Genomic DNA, 15,089 nt, shown 5'->3' with positions numbered 1-15,089 from the left:
CTCAACAGACTGTACCATCCAAGGCCACCCTGACTTCCAATTATTTTTTATTAATTAGGATAGTTATTGACAAAGTTAAAGCCTATAGTACCTAAAATATGTATGTATCTTGTAAATAAGTAAATTTGATGATAAACTGATCATGTATGGAGGATTACAAAGACATCATGATTTTGCAAAACTCAAAAAGAGAAAATGAAATGCATCTCCATTCATCTCTGCCACAGAATTGTTTGGGGTTTATTTTTCCTTGTTAGCATCCTTTACTCAAAAGATAATGCTATTGACCTAGCTTCCACAGGACTTGGGCCTCATTTCAGCATTTCCCATAGAGGTAATAAGCTTATGTTGTTCCATCTACCACCCCACCGCCCTTTTCCCAGCTCCCTTTGGCTCAGTGGCTTAAGCCTGAAAGAAGTTTGGCCAAGGTTAAGGATGGATTTCACAGCCATGAAAAAAAAGGAACATGTCTACAGAAGTCATTCATTCATTCATTCATTCATTACCAAATATTCTCTAAGGAGCAATTATATGCTTATTTTAGGTATGGAGACAGAGTAGTGAGCAAAAGAGACAAAGTACTTGCACTCATGGAATGTTCATTCACATTTGGTGAGTATGTCCAAGATTTGACCTCCACTACATTCCTTACTAACCAAGCTACTGCCTTGGTACAGTTTGGTTCTCCAAAATAAGGTGCTAGCTGGTCCCCTGGTGGTCTGAGTTAATATGCCTATTAGCACCTATCTATACTATCTTCAGCAAAAGCAGGAACATTTGCAGAAGCTACCTTTCTGGTTAATATAAAACACGAGATACAATTCCTGACATCCAGATCTTACAATCTAGTTGAGTAATAAGACATGTACCCAAGAGTATGACTTTAGAGGGAAGAACAAAGGCTATAGAATCAGCCAGCCCTAGGTTTGAATTCTGACTTTTTCACCTACTATCTAGGGGCTCTTGTGAAATTTACTTAAGCCTTTCTGAGCCTTGTTTTCTTAGCTGTAAAAACAAGAATCATGATGCCTACTTTACAAGGCTGTTGTGAGGATTAGAAATGATATGTGCACAAAGCCTGAAGTAGTGTACACTAATTTTTATTAAACACTCGGATTAAATTCTTCACTCCTGCTATAAATTAAATGATTAAATAGTATGCAAGGATGAAGTAGAGAAGCATATACGGGTCTTAAAGACCTTTATGGCTGTTTTTTTATTAAAGGCTATGTTTTGTGCATGCACACATCTTCTGACATATATACACACTCTCCGAAATTCCAGATAGGCAACCACGCTATGTATTATACTGTTCAGCCACAGTGCCTGCTCTGGAAGGAGAGGTTAGATAAGGCATACCACTGACTCATGAGCCTTGGTGATGGCAAAAAAAAAAAAACAAAAACCCTCAAACATTTAGAATATCTGAAATACCATAACCCAGACACTATACTTCCAGACTCCAACATAGTTTTAGTAAGATTGTGCAGATGGTCCATTTAATACCTGTCCATATATCAAACAACTTCTCACACCTTTTGACCAAGAAAACTATGAAAATATCATACCTAGTATTAGATCATTCCATTCATATGAGCATGGGGGAGAAAAGTTGGTTTTTACATGGTCCAACTTTTCTAGAAAATGAAGAACTTGGTAATATTAGTTAGAGGCAAAACAGATAATACAAATTGGTACTCTCTGATGAAGTCAGAGGCCTGCAATTCAGCAAGTCAGATAAGGAAAAACCCCTAACACTTCCTGAGGGTCTATTTTGTACCAGGCAAACACGCTTAGTGAGTTGATCCATTATCTTGGAAATGTGACTATTTTGCAGTCAAATTATGAATCAACTGTCTTTGAGTAAAAAATATATCAAAAGTTTCAGAGAAAAATTGTTATGTGTTCAGTAGAGGTTTTTTTTCAGATTTTTTATTCATTTGAGAAGAGACAGAGAGTGCGTGTACACACACACACACACACACACACGTGAGGGGGAGGAGTAGAGGGAAAGGGACAAGCAGACTCCCTGCTGAGCAGGGAGCCCCATGGCGGCCTCTTTCCCTGGACCCTCGGATCATGACCAGAGTCAAAGGCAGACACTTAACCCACTGAGCCACCCAGGTACCCTAGATTTTCTCTTTCTTTTTTTTTTTTTTAAGATTTTATTTATTTGTTCATGAGAGACACAGAGAGGCAGAAACATATAGGAAGAAGCAGGCGCCCCGTAAGGAGCCCAATGTGGGACTTGATCCCGGACCCCAGGATCACGCCCTGAGCCCAAAGGCGAAGCTCAACCGTTGAGCCATCCAGGTGGTCTCTAGATTTTATTTCTTATTTAAAAAATTAGATTGATTTTATATTACTAGATGATGAGGCTATCAGAAAATGCAGTTCTTTGTTTTCACATCAACCCATGATAATACAACCTGTCAAATTATGCACATGAGAATGTAAAAGAAACATTCCTTATATTAGTCCTAAGTGAAATGTTGCTGCTCTATTACTATTAGTAATATTACTAGTCTACCTTGATCCTTCACTATACCCCAAATTGTGAAGATATAGGTCTAGCCATTCTCTAATGTCAAGACCTTAACCTCCTACTCCAACAATTTTCAAGGGATTACTAAATCATCAGAGTAGAACAGCTACCTGAGATTCTATAGTTGATTAGGAAATGAACCCTTATTCATTGGAGGGAAGGGGTTCAATTGCAAAGTAAGTTTCTTTATCAGCTCAAGAGGTTTGATTAGTTTACTTAGAGAATGAAGGGATCAGAGCACATTCTAAAACCATTGAAAAAAATGCTGCAAATTTAAACCATATAGGGAATATCTTCATATAATATGTATCAGAAACCTATGCAGAATTTTCAAGTATATTCCCAACAAGTGAAATTAAGGAAGAATATTACAGAAATATTCTTACCATCATTTATCTTCCATCTCCAATATTGCAGACATTGTTATGATTTTTCAAAGAATTATCAATTATAAATAGAATGTAGATTGTCAATTTTGTAAAGTGTAATTAATCAGTAAGTATTTTGCATTTAACATGTATCCAATACCATATTAGATATTTTGGAAAATATAGATTATAGAATGCCAGAGTACCTTCTCTAAAGGGACCTACTCTCTAATCATGAGGAAAAAATGCTTTCTGAAATAATTAGGGAATATAAATATCTACAATAAAATTCTAAAACTGTGGCATATAAATTATGAATGTTATTGAAGTTTAGAGTTGGAGAAACTTAATGAAAACTTCCATATTTAGTATATTTCTATAAAAGAAATAAAATAAACTAGATCTCAAGGCAGTGGTTCTTCAGCATTACTGAGCATGAAAATTGCCTGGGGCCTAACCCTAAGGCTTAGACTCTGCATTTAAACAGCATTTCTGGTTGATTCCGATATAGGTGGCCATAGTTTAGCCAACACTGTGTTGAATAATAGGTATGATTTACAGGAATCTCTAAAGCAGTGCTGTCCAACATTTTGCAATGGTAGAAATCTTCTATATCTGTGCTGTTCAATATATTAGCTACTATCCATATGTGGCCATTAAGCTCTTAAAATGTGATAAGTGGGGCAGCCCGGGTGGCTCAGCGGTTTAGCGCCACCTTCAGCCCAGGGCCTGATCCTGGAGACCCGGGATCGAGTCCCACGTTGGGCTCCCTACATGGAGCCTGCTTCTCCTTCTGCCTGTGTCTCTGCCTCTCTCTCTGTCTCTCTCATAAATAAATAAAGTCTTTTTTAAAAATGTGATGTGTGCCTGAGAAACTAAACTTTTTATTTCATTTAACTTTTATTAATTCTAGTTTAAATAGCCACAGGCATCTCTGGAGGAGAAGAGACTTCGAAGAGAAACATGAGTCAAGCCATAGATAGGAATGCACATAAGCAGGATATATAGGTAGGAGAGACAACTGATAGGCTTGTCCAAAACAGAGGTTTTATATTAGATTATCATGAGGTCAGATTATGAAGAACCTTGGAGGAAACTGAATTTCATGGTACCTATTGCTAGTTGCCTAATTGAGCCATTCCTAATCTTTAATATGAACAACCCCAGAGGTTTTACATGCTTACCTAAGGAGTGGATCTTTTTCCCTAGGCTCTGGGGTGAATCTTAATTATTCTCAAACAGTTATGGTTATTTCCATTTTCCTTATCAGAGACTGGTTTACACATGAGTATATGGTAAATTCTGGCCAATGAGATTTGGAATATCTATGTATGTTGGCAAACTCTTACAAAAATACAGCCTGGGGCAGCCTAGGTGGCTCAGTGGTTTAGTGCCACCTTCAGCCCAGGGCCTGATCCTGGAGACCTCGGATCAAGTCCCACGTCAGGCTCCCTGCATGGAGCCTGCTTCTCCCTCTGCCTGTGTCTCTGCCTCTCTCTCTCTCTCTGTTTCTCTCATGAATAAATAAAATCTTTTTAAAAATACAGCCTGAAGTAGAAGAACCTTTTTCTGACTCTAGTCTAAACTGTGTGAGGTTTGAGTGTGCTGCTGACACCTTGGGATAATGAAGAGACAAGAAGGAAGACAAGTGCCATCAAGCTGAGCATGTCACAGAATGAACTAAAGAAGCTGGGTCTTCTCTTCAGTTAAAATAAGTGTCCTTCAATAAAGTAATGAGTGTTTAACTGTAGAATGTGTAACTACAGAATATCACATAGTCATGAAAAAGAATAACAGCTAGGCCAGTTGACTTAGAAGTATATCCCTTGTGTTTTATTAAGAAGTAAGTGAAAAAAAGAAACATGATTTTTAATATGTCTTAATGATAGATTACATATATAAAGTATGATAGTATATATAATATGCTCAAAACATACAATATAGGGTTACATGATTACAGAAAAAGTTATAACAAAATAAACATATTGGCTATACTGTTGAGATGAATCCTGAAGTGAAAGGTTCACCCACTCTCTAAGATAAGAATGGCAGTAACAATCTCCTAGGTCCCTGAATATTCCAACAGAAACACAGACATAAACTTACTATAAGTAGTACTCACTTAATTGGTTTAAATGCAAGAAATAAATGAGACATTATACCAATTACATCTTCTCGTTACATCGTGACCACTACAGACAGTCGTGACAATTTAGACATTCCTGCTCTAACACTAAACGTATGGAATGACAAATGTGAGGAATGGTTCTAAGATTTTTATGTTCATAAAATCACCTGGGAAGATTGTTAAAATGCACATTCCAGGGTCCCACCCCAGAAACTTATTCAATAGGTTAAGAGACCAATAATCCTCATTTAACAAGCACCCCAGGGCAAGTAAGACAGGTGTTGACAGATCACACTGAAAAACAGTGAACTGAAGGATGTCTGATTGCTTTACAAACTGAATAACCAAAGAATTGAGAAGTGTGGTACACTAGAGAAAACAAAGAATTTTGAAGTCAAAAGATCTAGGTTACCTCTCAACCTAATCCCCCACTTACTCCCTCTCTTGCTCTCCCCTTCAGTAGCATTGGCATCCTTGCTACTCCTCTCAAAATAGATGAGAATGCTCTTCCTCTCAACTTCCCAATGATTCACAGACTTCAGGTCTTCACTCAAGTGTCACATCCCCGTGACACCTTGTAGAGAATCACAGTTCCTATCTCACCTTCTCATTCCCCTTGCTGCTTCATCTTCCTCTCTAGCATTTCTTGCAATCTAAAATACAATGGTTCAGTCATTTTCTCTTGCTATTGTTTGAGCCCCGTAAGAGCAGGAATATTTGTTCATTTTCTTCACTACAGTATCCTCAGCACCTAGAACGGCACCTGGATAGAGTTCAAAGAGATTTCACTTGGCCAAGACAAAACAAATGAAGCATGAAACATTCCATGATAGGAGGTGAATACATCCAGAAGGTAGACAGCTTGTTAATATAAATTCCTGGGCCCTGCCAGAGATTCTGATGATTCCAGGGGCTTGGAGTGGGGCCTGAGATTCTGAATTTCTTTCTTTTTTTTTTTAAAGATTTTACCTATTTATTCATGAGAGACACAGAGAGAGGCAGACACACATTGGGAGGGGGCTCCTCAGGGAGCCCAATGTGGGGCTCAATCCCAGGACCCCAGGATCATGACCTGAGCTGAAGGCAGACTCTTAACCACTAAGCTACCCAGAAGCCATGAGATTCCGAATTTCTAACAGGAACTCACGTGATACTGATACAGCCTGGAGAGTTGTCAAGGGCCTCTGTCCATTTTTTTAGTGAAATCCAACCTATTCTACTGTTTGAAAACAGCTGCAGGCAAAAGAGGGAAAGCTTTGTTCTACTCACGTGCACATCAGAAGAGAAAAACTATTCCTCTAATCTCTGTGTACTTCAGTTATCTACCCAAATAAATAAAACGATTCTACAATAAAAATATTTTTCACTTATCTATATGTCATGGATACTTACTGCAACTTAATTTTTAATAAAAATATGATGTTTAGTTTATTTCTAATTTTTTACTCTATAAATAATGATCTAGGTGATATTTCTGTCATATTCTTTTGCATATTTGTCTAATTATGTCTTTCTAACAAATTCCTAGGAGGGAAACTTAAGTCAAAGAGTTTGAACCAAACCTGTCCAACAGAACTTTCTCCAATGATGGAAATCTTCTATATATTCACAGTCCACTATGATAGCCACTAGCCACATGCCACTATTAAGTGCTTGAAATATGATTAGCACAACTGAGAAACCGAATCTTTAGTTTCATATAATGTTAATTAATTTAAACTTAAGTAGCTGCATGTGGCAAAGAAATACCATATTGGACAGGGTAAGAATAGACATTTAGGTCTTGATCCATGATGCCAAATTGCTCTCCAGAAAAGCTGTAAGCATTTGCCTCTTAGTGTACAGCAATCATACCTATCCCACTTCCAACACTAGATGTTATCAATCTATTGAATCTTTATAAGCTGAAAGTTTAAAAATTGTGTTTTTATATGTATTTCATTTATTAATAATGTTGAACAGGGCTGTTTCTTCCGTCATCACATTCATTCAAATGCAAATATTTTCACCCGTTAATTAACTGAGAGGTTAGAAATTATCTGGCTTTACAAATTTGTTTTGTTGTGTCCACATGTTTTCTTACAATTTCTTGACAACATTTAAACTCGTATAAAAATATGAATTTTGGGGGGTGCCTGGGTGGCTCAGTCGGTCAAGCACCTGCCTTCGGCTCGGGTCACGGTCCCGGGGTCCTGGGATCAAGCCCCATGCCCAGATCCCTGTTCAGTGAGCCTGCTTCTCCCTCTTCCTCGCCCTCTGCCGCGGCTCATATGCTCTCTCACTCACTCACACTCTCAAATAAATAAATGAAATCTTAAAAAAATATATGAATTTTCAACTCCACTTAAAAAATGAAATGATCTGGCAACAGTGACACACACTCCCATAGGCACAAATCAGTGAAGTCTTAGAAATTCCCCACTGCCTTTAGGCTTCCTTGCCTACCAGAACCCATTAGCCCATATTATTTTATAGGTGTTCACTTCACTCACTCAGATTACCTACTTGACCCCTACAGGCACCTGAGTTTACAATTCCTCTGAGTTAAATTTTGAGGAATTAAAAGGCAAACAGCAGCTAGTAATAATAGCTAAATTTCATTTCATACTTGCCATGCAAAAGTGATGTTATGATATTTCTGGGTTATTTTATAACTAATATTTAACTAACAGAAGAATACTTTCCTAGTGGTTCCCTAAAACAGTGGTTCAGCACCAGAGGGGTTCTTAAAATGCAGATACGTGGGCCCTGCCCTGAGTTTCTGATAGAATAGTTTGGGTTGGGCCTCAAGAATTTTCATCTAAATACAAGCTCCAAGTATAGTTCTACTCTGAGGTGAGGTTTTTTCAAAGGTATGGATACCCTGGAAGTGTAGTAATAATGTGTAATTTTTTAATAACCTTTTTAAAAATGAATTTATACATCCTTTCTTCTCAAAACATCCACACTTATTATTTCATTTTATCTTTACAACAATCCTGTGCAGAAAGTTGATAAGTAGAGCAGTAACTGTTCATTCCATTTTATATAAGAAAAGTAAGGCACAAGAATTAAGAATTCACCCAAACACATAAGAAATTAAAAGAGCTAGAACAAGCAGGTTTCCTAACTCCTAACCTGGGTAATTTAGGCAAACGTAGCAATCCAGGACACAACTGGAACTTGCTTCTCCAGACTGGTATCATAAAAATAGAACCAAGCCCAAGAAGAGAAAAGACCATATAAAATACGGTTCACAGCAACAAACATTTATCAAGTGCTGATTATGTGTTAATTATGTTAATCATGCCTATAGTCTCTACTGTAAGGACTGTTGAAGATACTCATAAAGCACAGAAAATTTTTAAAATAAAATCTGAAACCACAACCTTGAAAAGATACTGAATCTCCATATCATAGGACAAAAGCAAACATGCTGAAGGGGTAGGTAGTAGGGGTAAATACAGAGTTAGGTAGAAGAGAAGAGTCACTGTGGGAGCTTCACATCTGGAGTTGGAGGAGTTGCTATCACCAGTCAGTCAAGAATGGGAGGGAAGAAGAGTACACAATAGGGAGCCCTCCTGGAGCTTAGCAGCACAAAGAGCTGCTGTTATCCACACTGGGTGTGTGTTTGCCAGAAATATCAGGGCTGCTGGAACTCCAGAACTTACAAGGGCATGCTTTTGTGTCGTCTAAATTACCTTGACTATATAAGAACTCAAGTCAGAAGGAATAACTTCATTATCCATTTGCAGGCAAGAGATATCATGTTAGGGCTCATGAAACTTTCTCTCTGATTTTTCCCCCAAGTTTGGAGAAGCATTCCTAGTAAAAATCCACCAAATTGTAATCACAATAATGCTAATTATAAATCAGCCCCTTGAGGGGGAAAAAAAGAGAGGACTGCATTTTCACTTAAGTAGAACTGATTTATTATTAACTTTAGCAATTACTTTCCTAAGATTTAAAATAATAATAACTAATCGCAGTTACCACAGACTGAAAATACAAAACAAAACAAAACAACTATAATTAATTTGAAAGATCTATCAGAACATTTGATTCAGTCTTTATTATCAATGTAACTGACCTGTCCTATATAGTCTTCTAGTCTAGTTCAAAATGATTGAGGGAGTGAAATGTCTACTACCTCATTTAGAAAACTATAGCAAATACTGCAAGGGGGCGGGTGGGGAGGGGGATACCTCTCTCTTTGCACAAGACCAAAGAAATACAAATCAAAACAAAGGGATACAATTTTACATTGATCAAACTAGTCACAATAACATAAATGTTTTAAAACAACATAATCACACACATAGATTGCAAAAGACAGTATAAATTTATATAACCCTTTTGGAAAGTGATTTGGAAATTACCAGCAATCTGGAAATGTCCTATTAAAAATAAGAGTTAACATTTACTTGTGTTTTCATCATGCTATTGCTTTTTATCTTAACTTTGTAGAGACTATTACTATAACCATTTTATAAGTTAGGAAGCTAAAGTTCTAAGAAAAAAATTTAAAAGTAAATTTGTCCAGTAAGTGATGTAGCTAAGTTTTGAACCCGAAACTTTAATTTTAGAGTCTACCCATTCACAACTACATTATTACCTCTCTAAAGAAATAGGAAGGAAGGAAGGAAGGAAGGAAGGAAGGAAGGAAGGAAGGAAGGAAGGAAGGAAGGAAGGAAAGAAAAGGAGGAGGAGGAGGAGGGGAAGAAGAAGGAGAAGAAAGTTACATTCATGAGGACAGTGATCAAATTATTTTTAAATACTAGAAAATTCCCAAGTTGAGGAAGGGCTAAGTAAATTATGGTACATTAATTGGATAGACTATTATAAAATTACTACAAATAATAGGAAGTAAATCATAAAAAAATAATGAAAAAATCAGGGTAGAAATGCATCTGTAAGATAAGACACCTGTAAAAAAATATATTCATATGGCAAGACTCAAAAGAGATCTGGAAGAAACAAAAACTATTACATTTTTAGAAGAACTTCCTACTAGTACTTAATTTTCTTTTGTTATTGTCAGTCTTGTCAATCAAGATTACTCTAAGTACCCTTATAAATCCATTCTTTTAGTTTGTATTCTCATCATCCCAATCAAACATTCCTAAAACTTCACTAATAATTTATTCATATTACAGACTTATTCAAAATAATTACATAATATTCTTTATCGGTGATTCTGAAGCTTTAAAGAATGAGACTTCCTTCTTAACATCAATGATTTTTGCAATCACTATTCACAGTGTACTTTTTTTTCTCTTTTCAAATTATTATTTAGACCCTAGTTAGTTAACATACAGTGCAATATTGGCTTCAGGGATAGAATTCAGGGAATCATCACCTACATACAACACCCAATGCTCATCAGCACAAGTGCCCTCCTTAATGCCCTCACTCATCTAGCCCATCCCCCACCTGCCTCCCTCCAGCAATCCTCAGTTCATTCTCTATCTCTTATAGTTTGTTTCCCTCTCTCTTTTTTCTTTTTTTTTTCCACCTCCTATATGTTTTCTTTTATTCTACCTCCTATATGTTTGTTTCTTAAATTCCACATATGAGTGAAATCATGGTATTTGTCTTTCTCCTATTACCGTGTACTTTTGAAATACCTTAATGAGACCATACAGAGTGACTAAAGTAAACTAATTCTTTTTACTTTCATAAACTTGCAATCATTCCTCAGCTCCCTGTACTCATCCAAGGATCATTTGTCCAGAGTTTGCAGGTGTTTTAGAGATTAGAAAGATTTACTACTAAAAACATGATCTCTAAGTGAAATAAAACAGCTGTAGGGATATTCACATTCTAAATACTTGTGAAAATTACTAATCAAATTATGTCAACTTCTTTTGAAGTTGGTAAGTGAACTTTATTTCCACTTACCAAAAAGAAAAGTAAGTTTGATAAGAGTAATTTCCATAAAAATGACACCATGAGCTGTGAAGAAAATTCACTCCTTTGCCATACAAGGTGATACACAGACACCCATTCAGTTTAGGATTTGGCCTCTATCACTAACATAAACAGACATTTTGTGGGAAAGTGAAGTAGCTGTTCTTCAATGATATCAATCTCATAAGAACAGGAATGTAGTTTAAACACCTCTCACTTCCTTTTTATGAGTCTACAAATCAGGAATTTTTTTTTTTTTTTTTTTTTTTTTTTGGTCACTCTACTATCTAGTACACACAGGTCCAACCGGGTTATCCTTAGCCAGTCTTAGGACACCTACAGAGCTACGATTTTAATCATAAAAGTTTATATTTAAAAGGACCTTTAGAAACCAAGTAGTTCAATCCATTTATTTAACTGAGGGGGAAGCAAAAGCATTTCTAAGAAAGTTACTTCATTTAGCTTGTTTAGGGTAAATGCAAGCTTGGAACTAGACGCATCCAAATACCTTAAACTTGGCCTTCATATTTCTCCCTTACCATTAAATTTTCGTATTGTGTTATGTCAACAGGAGTGTATACATATGTCTCTTCAATGTCTTCCGATAGTATACTTCACCGGACAGAGTAAGCTATAGTGCTCATGCTTTATTTCATAAAGAGTTCCAAGTGGAGGAACATATTTTTAAAGGTTATTAAAAACAGTGTAGAGAAACTAGTGATGGGGGGGAGGGGCAGGGATAATAGTTTTTAATAGTCCTGCTTTCCACAGTATACTTGTTTCAAGATTTTTTAGCACTCTGATCTTCCACTGTAATATGTGTCTTAAGGCCAAAAAAAAAAAAAAAAAGGTTCTAAAGTCATCATCAGTGGATATCGCATAGTCATCACCATTGATACGTAGTTCAGTCTTCACTTATACTCCATTCTTTTTCGTCCTTTATTTCCATAATCTATTCTACTTTAATAGAAGTTGTGTAGAAGAATATATAAGAAACTGACACAGTGGGAAGGAGGACATTGGGAGTATGGAGATTGAGAAAGAAGACTTCCTTTATGCTGTTAGAAATCCTTACCCTATGCATATTACTTTTCAATATTAATTAAAAATTTCCCTTTAGACACATACCCATATTCACATAATTCTACTACTAAACATTTTCAATGAAACAATTCTTGTAATGTTTTTTTTTCCTCTTTTAAGTAACTTTTCAGTATCGCAACTCGTGAAATCACAATATAAATTTTCCGAAAGAAAAAGAACAACGCGGTCACAAAACTCAAAGCAGAATCCCAGGATCTAAAAGTATAAGAAAATGTACGGTGGGATGCGAGGCTTTTAAGGGGGCATTTGATTTAAGAAGTTTTTGCAGAAAAGCTCTTCCCCATATTCAAATGGCTAGGTTTCAAAACGGGATTTAGGTGGGATTTGGGAGGGAGGGCTCTTTATAAAGGTGTGAAAAATAGAAATTAAAGTTTGGTGTCTGTCTTGTGCACAGGAGACAGAGGGCTGGGGTCGAGCGGATGAGGACCTTGTGACAGTCACGTTCATGCAGGAAAGGAGCAAGGTTGAAGGAGTTTCTCCAGGATCCGTCCACCTCAGTTGGAGGCAGCAGCTGTTCCCGTGCAGATGAATTGTTCCGGACCTCACTTGGGCTCGATTTAACTGAGAAGCCCCACGAACTGAATCTATACAGATTTTTTTTTTTTTTTTTTTTAATGGAGCTCGGAAGAGGGACCAAGGGAATTGGTTTACTTTAACCAAGCGCCTCATCATCACCCTGGCGGGCCAGGCCAGAGCACACACCTCACCTCGCTGTCCACTTGTGTCAGGGTCAGCTGTCAACACAGCCCTTTGTGTCTCATTCCGATCCGGAGTGGTCCCGCACCACTCGCAGAAAACATGGAAACGCTGGCTGCAGACGCGCGCGCTCGTGACCAAGTGACATTGGATGTGGAGGAAAGAAACCCATGGACGCGGAGCAACCGCCCAACCGCCGCCGGACGCTCTCAACTTTGCCAGGCTGAGCTCTCTGCATCCCGCCCCGCGTCACCCCCGCGCCTCCCGCCTGCGGTCGGCTCGCGGGCGGCCCCCTCGCAGCCCCCGCGGCGCGCCCCCCGCCGCCGCCGCCGCCTCTGCGCCCCCCGCCGCGCCGCAGCCTCTCCCATCGCACGCTCGGGCTCCCGGGCTCCCGGGCTCCCGGGCTCCCGGGCTCCCGCCACAAAGGCAGCGAGCGGAGCCCGCGGTGACAGGCCTCCGGCCTCCCGCCGCCCGGCGCGGACCGCACGGGCTGGGTCCCCTCCGGGGGCCGGCGCGAGGGGTTCGGATCCGAGGCCGCCGGTGGCGCCTGTCCTCGCCGCGCGCACACCCGCGCGCACACCCGCGCGCACACACGCCCCGCTCCGCTCTCCGCAGAAAAAGTCAGCCGCAGCGCTTCCCGGCGCACGCAGGGTGCCCGCAGCCCGCCAAAGGGCAGCTCCTGGCCGGCTCGCGCCCCCGCGCCCCCGCGCCCCCGCGCCCCCGCGCCCCCGCGCCCCCGCGCCCCGGGGTCCCCGCAGCCGCTCACCTGGCCCTGGCGGGGCGCTCGGGCAGAGGACCGGGGGGTGGCCCTCGCCTCGGCCGGGGCTCGCCTCCCCACCCCCAGTCCGGGTCCCGGCGCTGCGCCGCGCTCGCTCCGGCCGCCTCCGCCGAGCTGCTAGCGCCGCCGGTGGCTGGCGTCTCTCTGGCAGGCGAGCTCGCCGCGCGCTCAGTTCCCCGGGGCGGAGCGAGGCGGCGGCCGCCGCGGCCGGAGGCGGATTCCTCAGGTGCTGCCCCTCCCGCTTCCCCAGAACCTCCGCGCCGGGGACCCCGCGCCCCCTCCCCCCGCCCCGCCTCCCGGCCTCCCGCGGCCCTCGCGCCCGCGAGTGGCCTTGGGGCCCCCCGCCCTCCCGGAGAGCGCTGGGCGCACGTCCCCCACCGCCACCCGCACACCCCACACCCCCACACCCCACACCCCCTGCCAGGCCGCCCCCCCCAGTCCACCGTGCTCACGCCTCCATTTCCAAACTCCACGGCACAAATGATGTGCGTGGCCACCGTGGGGTGTGCAGGGCGCTGGTGTGCAGGGGGATCTTCCGGGAAAGAGGACCCCCCGCCCCCCGTGCGGCTGGCGCGCTCAGCCAGGAAGAAAAATTTTCTCGCGGACCCCGCGTTCATTCAAGTGCTCTCGCTTCACTGCGCGATCGCTTTCTGTGTCCGCAGGACGGCGGCTAAAGGGCCCTAAGTGTGAACTCGGCCTGGGCGACGGTGGGTCAAAAACCCTTGGCCTTTGCTCGAAGGGGGGTAGGGCGGGGGGCAGGACGCGGACAAAACCAAACAAACCCGGGAGCTCCGGGCCACGGCCGACTTTTGCACCTCCCGGCTGAGCGCGCTCCCGCCGGCGGACCCCGGCCCGGCGCGGGGGGAGGCTGCGCGCCGGCCTCGGCTTGGGCTGAGCCTCCCGGACCGGGAGCAGGCGTCCGCCCCGCCGGCAGCCGCGTCCAGCAGGCCCTGGACCGCGCGCGACCGGTGCTGCGGGGGCCAGTGTTCCCAAGAGATGCTCAGCCGCTAGTGACAGGTTTAGCTCCACTTTTCACAGCTGCTGGTTTCTGTTGCTAGAGGTGTAGCTCCATTTTAAAGACTGTCATTGTTGCCGGATAGGCTACTGGACTCCTTTCCTGAATTGCCCACCCTCTGGAAGAAACAGCTCCATAGAGTCTTCGTAAAGAAAAGCTGATCTGTTTTCACCGTCTTGGGGACAAATATAGCCCCGGGTAGCTCAGCATGTTGGGGGAAATGGGGCAGCGAGAGCGGCACCCAGTCTCCGACCGGGGTTGCTTATCAGTCTATTGTTACGATATCGTTATCAATTATAGTTTAAAAACAACTTCGATTAAAGTAGATCTCAGGGGATCCCTGGGTGGCTCAGCGGTTTAGCGCCTGCCTTTGGCCCAGGGCGCGATCCTGGAGTCGTGGGATTGAGTCCCACGTCGGGCTCCCGGCATGGAGCCTGCTTCTCCCTCCTCCTGTGTCTCTGCCTCTCTCTCTCTCTCTCTCTCTCTCTCTCTCTATCTATATATATATGAATAAATAAATATTTTTTTAAAAGTAGATCTCATATGATCTCTAATTACATTTTGTT

General features: G+C 41.7%; 1 protein-coding gene across 8 annotated transcripts in view; it reads right to left on the bottom strand.

The window, feature by feature from the left end:
- GREB1L (GREB1 like retinoic acid receptor coactivator) overlaps nucleotides 1-13,654 on the bottom strand; it is a 269,293-nt gene extending 255,639 nt beyond the window's left edge. For 6 of the 8 annotated variants that reach the window (XM_072828988.1, XM_072828987.1, XM_072828985.1 and 3 more), the window contains exon 1: nucleotides 13,497-13,654. The gene's annotated coding sequence lies outside the window, so the exon portion shown is untranslated. The remainder of the gene's footprint in view (nucleotides 1-13,496) is intronic. The other 2 variants (XM_072828990.1, XM_072828986.1) reach the window with 1 other exon arrangement.
- Between the last annotated feature and the right edge of the window lie 1,435 nt (nucleotides 13,655-15,089).

Source organism: Canis lupus, chromosome 6 (genome assembly GCF_048164855.1).
Source record: "Canis lupus baileyi chromosome 6, mCanLup2.hap1, whole genome shotgun sequence".
In the NCBI taxonomy this organism is placed as follows: Eukaryota; Metazoa; Chordata; class Mammalia; order Carnivora; family Canidae; genus Canis; species Canis lupus.
Note: the sequence above shows the minus strand (reverse complement) of the source record. Positions and strands in the feature narration are given on the sequence as shown.